Genomic DNA, 7,441 nt, shown 5'->3' with positions numbered 1-7,441 from the left:
TCAACCATAGTCAAATTATGGAAAGAGACAAGATGTTCATCAACTGATGAATGGATCAAGAAATGGTAATAGAATATCACTCAGTTATAAAAAAGAATGAAATCTAGCCATTTGCAATGATGTGGATGGAGCTAGAGAATATTATGCTAGGTGAAATAAGTGAGTCAGAGAAAGACAAATACCATATGATTTCATTTATATGTGGAATTTAAGAAACAAAACAGGTGAACATATGGAAGGGGGGAAAAGAGGAAAGCATAAGAGACTCTTAACTATAGAGAAAAAACTAAGGGTTGATGGAAGGATGTTGGTGGGGTATGGGTTGAATGGGTGGTGGGTAGAAGGGAGGGCACTTTTTTTGATGAGCACCAGGTATTGTATATAAGGGATGGATCATTAGAATTTGCTCTTGAAATCAATATTGTGTTATAACTAGAACTAACAAACTAAAATTTATTTACTTTTATTTTTTTGCTCCTCCCACTCCCCAACTAACTGGAATTTAAATAAAAATTTGAAAACAAGCAAACAAAAAACCAAAAAACCTTCACAGAAACACCCAGAAAAATGTTGAATGTGTATCAAAACTCTCGGCACCCATAGCACACTCATGTTAACAGGTAAAATTATGCACAGTATTACAACATGCAATGAAGATATGTACACATGTTCCCTAAAAGACATGTTCACCCAAATTCATTGCAACAGTATTAGTTATAACTTTACACTAGAAACAACTGTTTTTCATCAATAGTAGGTACGGGGCTGTAGTACTATAATTGGTATAGTACTTTAATCAGGTACTATCTGACAATTAGGATGAAGAAACTGAAACTTCACCCAAAACAAAACTAAAACTCAAACACAATGTTGAGTGAAAGAAATCAGACCCCAAGTAATATATGCTGTAAGAATCAATTAATATGAAACAAAAAGGGGAACTCTCTTACACTGTTGGTGGGAATGCAAGTTGGTGCAGCCTCTTTGGAGAACAGTGTGGAGATTCCTCAAGAAATTAAAAATAGAACTTCCCAAGACCCTGCCATTGCACTCCTGGGTATTTACCCCAAAGATATAGATGTACTGAAAAGAAGGGCCATCTGTACCCCAATGTTTATAGCAGCAATGGCCACGGTCACCAAACTGTGGAAAGAACCAAGATGCCCTTCAACGGACGAATACATAAGGAAGATGTGGTCCATATACACTCTGGAGTATTATGCCTCCATCAGAAAGGACGAATACCCAACTTCTGTAGCAACATGGACGGGACTGGAAGAGATTATGCTGAGTGAAATAAGTCAAGCAGAGAGAGTCAATTATCGTATGGTTTCACTTATTTGTGGAGCATAACAAATGGGATGGAGGACATGGGGAGATAGAGAGGAGAAGGGAGTTGGGGGAAATTGGAAGGGGAGGTGAACCATGAGGGACTATGGACTCTGAAAAACAATCTGAGGGTTTTGAAGGGGCGGGGGGTGGGAGGTCAGGGTACCAGGTGGTGGGTATTGTAGAGGGCACGGATTGCATGGAGCATTGCGTGTGGTGCAAAAATAATGAATACTGTTATGCTGAAAATAAAAAATAAATTAAAAAATATGAATACAAAAGCATTCAAATTAACCCTCTTGTATTAGAAGTCAGAAGAATCATGACTCTGGCAGGAGAGCTAGTAACTGAAAAGGAATTTCCTGCTTTTGTAGCTAATATTTTGTGTCTTGATCTGGGCCCTGATTACAAGGTGCTTTAATTTTGTAAATTCATCCAGTGGTACTTTTAAGATTTTTAAGATTTGGGTTGTTTTTTATTTTGTGTTCCATCAACAAAATGTCTATCTTAAAGTGGAGCTGAAATAAAGCACATTTAGAAAACAAAAGCTTGACGATTTTAAAATCATTAGATCTTAAGTGTGGTAACATCACAGGTATTTCTGAAAAAGTAAAATAATCAGAGCCTGAGATACAAATAGAAAAAATGTGGTTAAGATACATGGGAGTCATGGAATAAATACAGACAGATATCTATTGATTAAAACAATAACAGTAAAAATAATAACTAAACAACAATAATGATGCATAGATTCATGGGTAAAAAGCAAGGAAGAAATGAAACTTCCAGTGGCGACAGCATACAATACTAGAATGCTATAGTCACATTGAAAGTGCTCTAAGTTCCTGGTGTTGGAGGAAGGAGAATACAATGCTTAACTTTAAACCATGGTATACTAGATATTCACTTTTAAGTGTTATGAGTAGAAAAGCTATACTCTTCAAGCCATGAAGGAGTAAGTGTATCATAAACAGCTATAAAATTATCAGACAACTGTTTTTAGATGTTGGGTAACAGGCAGTGTAAGACTGATTACAGAATGGAAAGAAAAACACAAGCAGATTTGTGAAAAAGCTAACCAGGAGCCTTTGGCCAAGAACTTGACTGCACCTCAACAGAAGAAACTCCCCAGAACCTAAGGGAGATTACCTGTTATGGGGATGAAACTTGAACAGAGAGGCCAGGTATATGCTGACTGATGTTGGTGTTCTGGACCAGTCAGAGTGGAGACGCTTTGCCAAGTACCTTGGTCATTCAGTTGTGATCCCTGAAAAGCCAAGACTTAAGATTAGGATCACATTTTTTAGTAAGAGCTAGGCTATGGACCAAATTAATAACTTAGGTGAAATAATACACCTAAACAAAGAATAAAACCAATAAAACCAGGGACAGAATAACACCGTATTAATAACTGCCTGCCAGAACAAAACTTAATATTCTTTAAAGCACTTACTACAATGTATCATCTATAATCTCTGACATAATTAAAAAATGAGTAAACACATGAGAAGTAGAAAAAAATGTTTCTCGTTATTAAGAAGAAAAAAGATAGTCAATAGAAACAAAATCCAAGGAGACCTAGACGTTGGAAATAACAGAGAAGGATATTAAGTCAACTCTTTTGAGTTTCTTCTAAAACATAAGAATATATTCATAAGGAATGATCCTACTGGGAAACTTGTATCCTGTCATCCCAGAATTCTGTATCCACCAAAAATGTTCTTAAAAATGAAGATAAAATAAAGGAAAGTAACAGCTGTGATTATGTGTTTCCAGGAGACGTACCCTATAAGAAATACCAAAACGAAATTCTACAAGGGAATGAGATGGAAACTAGGAAAGTAAGAAGAGCTCCACAAAGTTATTAATAATTATTAAAGATTATCTCTTTTTCTAAATTTTATTTTTTAAAAACTCAACATTTTTTTTAAATTTTATTTTTAAGTCATCTCTACACCCATTATGAGGCTGGAACTTACAACTGCACGATCAAGAGTCACATGCTCTCCCAACTGAGCCAGCCAGGAATGCCTCAACTCACCATTTAAATAAAAAAGCTATAACATTGTAATGTGAGTTTTATTAACCATGTAGTTGTAAAATATATGATAATAATTGTACAAAAGACAAGAGAAGTAAACAGAGTTTTACTGTAAGATTTTATGCTTTATAGGAATTAGTATAATAGTAACCGTAACAGACAGTTGTAAGTTAATGATGCATTTGCAATTCCTAGAGCAAACACCCAATAAATGCAAAATAGTGTAATTAAAAATGCAACAGAGAAATTAAAATGCGATAGTATATACAATTTTGGTGAACAACAACAAAAAAAGACCAGAAAGTAGGAATAGAAGTACAAACAATGGATTGGTTAACTAGAAAATATATGTCTAAATGATAGACTTAACCTAACCAATAAGCAATAATTATATTGAAAATAGATAGACCAACACTTTAAGTAATATCTGAAGTATTTATACCGTAAAAAAGCAACAAAAACTGTATGCTATCTCTAAGATGTATTTTAAATATGAAGCCAAATTGCAAGTAAGAGATTTTTTAAAAAGGTATGACATGCAAACAGTAAGCATGGAAAGCTGGTGTAAGCATATTTATATGAAATTAACCAAAGAGAGTGATCAGAATTGAAGAACAATATTTTATAATGTTAAAAGAGTCAATTTATCAACCTAACAGTCATTAATGCCCATATGAATAATAACAGATTCAAAATTCATGAAGCAGAACTGGCAAAACTAAAAGGAGATTAGAATAATCATCAAGGACAGTCTCTGAAAAATTAAAAAATCAGGGCATCTGAGTGGCTCAGTTGGTTTAGTGGCTGCCCTCAACTCAGGTCATGATCCTGTGGTCCTGGGATTGAGTCCTGCATTAGGCTTCTTGCTCAGTGGGGAGACTGCTTCTCCTTCTGCCTCTCTCCCTGTGTCTCTTATGAATAAATAAAATCTTTAAAAAAATAAAAAATCAGTAAGGATACAGAGTATACAAACAACTGTACCAACTCACTTGTCTTATTGACATTTATAGGATACTATACTCAACAACTTCAGAAAACATATTTTTTCAAGTACATAGGGGATATTCACCATGATAGAGCATTTATCATATGTTGGGCCAAAAGTAAGTCTTAATATAGTTTAAAGTGTTGAAATCATAAAATATTTATCCTCACTACAAATTAATTAAATGAAAACTATGTGTCTAAAAGAGACATAAATATTTAGAAACAAAATATCCCACTCAGAAATAAATTATTGGTCAAAGAGGAAATCACACACACAAAATAAAAAATGTATTGAACTGCAGGTAATGGGTATATAATATACCAAAGTTAGTATGAGCAACTAAGGCAATACTCAAATGAGATTTTATACCTTTATTTTTATTTTGTTCAAGACTTATTTATTTATTTATTTATTTTAGAGAGAGAGAGAGAGATAGAGAGAGAGAGAGGGAACATGGGAGGGGGGTGTAGTGGAGAGGGGCAGAAGGAGAGGTAGAGAGAAACACAAGCAGACTCCAAGCTAAGTGGGGAGCCTGAGTGTGGAGCGCAAGATGGGGCTTGATCCCGTGACCCTGAGATCATAACCCCAGCCAAAACCAAGTCCGACACTCAACAAACTGTACCACCCAGGCACACTAAGGGTTTTATATCTTTAAATGCTTGCATCAAAGAGGAAGTCTGAAAGCAATGATCTCAGTTTATACCTTAAGACATGTGTAAAGATCAGTAAGTTAAACACAAAATTGGTAGGAGGAAATAACCAACATAAGACTAGAAATCAACAAAATATTTTAAGAAAGCAAAGTTGAGAAAATTAACAAAGTAAAAAATTGGTTTTCTGGAAAGATTAATAATATTGGCAAAGCCTGCCAAGAGTCATCAAGAATTTTAAAAAAATGAGAGAGAAAACACAAATTACTGAAAATGGGAATGAAGAGGAAATATCATTATATTGTTCTCAGACATAAATATGGTAATACAGGAATATAATAACCTTGTGCCAATAAATACAATAACAAATAAAATAGACAATTGGAAAATGCAACTTGGTAAATCTTTTTGCAAGAAATTCTGAGTTGCATGATATCTATGAAAACTAGAGTTTATATTAAAAAAAAAATTAAACTTCCCACCAAGAAAACTCCAAGCAAATAGCCACTCTCCTCTTCCACTGAAATAACAAATACATGAAAGACCTTAATACTTTGTTTCTCTTGTTCTCTTTGCTATTGTTCCTTTTGTCCGTCCATGCTTCAGCCTATGCTTTGTCCTATCTTTCAGATCTCTAATTCATTCTTTAGCCATGTCTCATCAGCTGTTAAATCCATGCATTGAATATTTTCTTTAAAATTGTCAAGATATTCTTTGTCTTCAGTTTCAATACAGTTTGCCCAGTTGTTATTTATTTATTTATTGTATTTGTCTTGCTTAGGTTCTCTGAGATTCCTTCACCTGTGGTTTGTCACCTGTCATTAATTTAGGGAAGATCTCAGATATATCACTCAGGTATTTTTTCTGTCTTTGCAGTGTGGCTTTACAAATGTTTCTATCCCACATTCACTGGTGTAGATTTTCCCTCTCTATTGCCTACTTCCTTCCAAGGCATTTCCAATCTATTTTGGTGAAGTTGTGTCCCCTATTGACTTTTATTTTTATTTTTTATTCATTGACTTTTTGTTGTTGCTGTTGTTGCTTGTAGATGAGACAGAAAGCCTAGAGCAGACTGAAGTGGATTGGACTTTCCTTGTTGTAGCTGGAATGAGGTCTTGGTATTACCCTCAGGTGAAGACCTTTTCCCTGGGAAGTAAGTCCCTGTTAGGGAGAAGGGATTATCAATGCCTAATCTTCCTCTCCTTTGCCATGACCACAAGGGAATCTTTCTTATACCCACTTTGAGAAACTTTGCCATGACCACAAGGGAATCTTTCTTATACCCACTTTGAGAACCTGGTGTGGTTCCCAGAGGGAAAGAGCCTATAATTGTGTGGGGATCTTTCTATGAATGTGACCCTAGGAATTTCTTACTCTCAAGCTAGTCCTCATTCAGCTTGCTGAAATTGATTAAACTGCTAGTTAAGTCAGTGATCCTACTAGTTTAGGGTGTCTAGCAGCTTCTATTCTAAATGTGAACAAATTTTAGTTGCTATGTCCCTCTGGCTGTGCATGACTCCAAGTTCTAGTGTGGCCATTTGCCTGAATTTTCTTGCTGTAAGGACAGCAGTGTGACTACCAAGCTATTTACATGTCAGAGATCAAAGAAGAAGCCCCATCCATTGAATTCATTAATTTAAGTTCTGAGCTTAAGTGTTTAAATTTTTTTTTTTAGTTTTAGACTTTTTTTTTCCAGTTTTACAAAAAATAGTGTTCACTTTGTGACAACATACTACTTTTGTGTTTAATATCCTTTGAGCACATTAAATATAGTCATCTTTGCAGCACCTGGGTGGCTCAGTCGGTTAAGCATCTGACTCTTGATTTTTGCTCAGGTCATGATCTCAGGGTGGTGAGATTGAGCCCCATGTTTGGCTTTGTGCTGGGCATGGAGCAAGTTGGGGCTCTATCTATCCCTCTCCCACTGTCCTTCTCTCCCTAATAAAATAATAATAATTACACATATACACACACATATTTTATATATATTTTATTTATATTTTACATATATATGTAAAATTACATATATATGTACAGATACATTACATGTATAATATATATCTTCATATACATATATACACACATACATATAAAATATACATATGTAAAATATGTATGTGTGTATATATGTATATGGAGATATATATATATATATATATCTCATAACATATATATCTCCAAACTCTTTTTCTCTATCAATAGTTTTATCCTAGTATTCTTTTCATGTTTGGGAGCCCATCCAGAATACCAAATTGCATTTAGTTACTATGTTTCCTTAGCCTCTTCTGGTGTGTGGCAGTTTCTTAGACTTTCCATGTTTTTGATGAGTGAAAGTTTTTAGAATGTTGCCCAGTTACTATTTCTTGTGTGTTGGATGTTGCATTTGCAAAATTGTTACTTAAAATATTTTGAGGCTTACAATAATAATTCCCA

The sequence above is a fragment of the Mustela nivalis genome, assembly GCF_964662115.1.
Source record: "Mustela nivalis genome assembly, chromosome: 6".
In the NCBI taxonomy this organism is placed as follows: domain Eukaryota; kingdom Metazoa; phylum Chordata; class Mammalia; order Carnivora; family Mustelidae; genus Mustela; species Mustela nivalis.
This window is presented reverse-complemented; position numbering follows the sequence as displayed.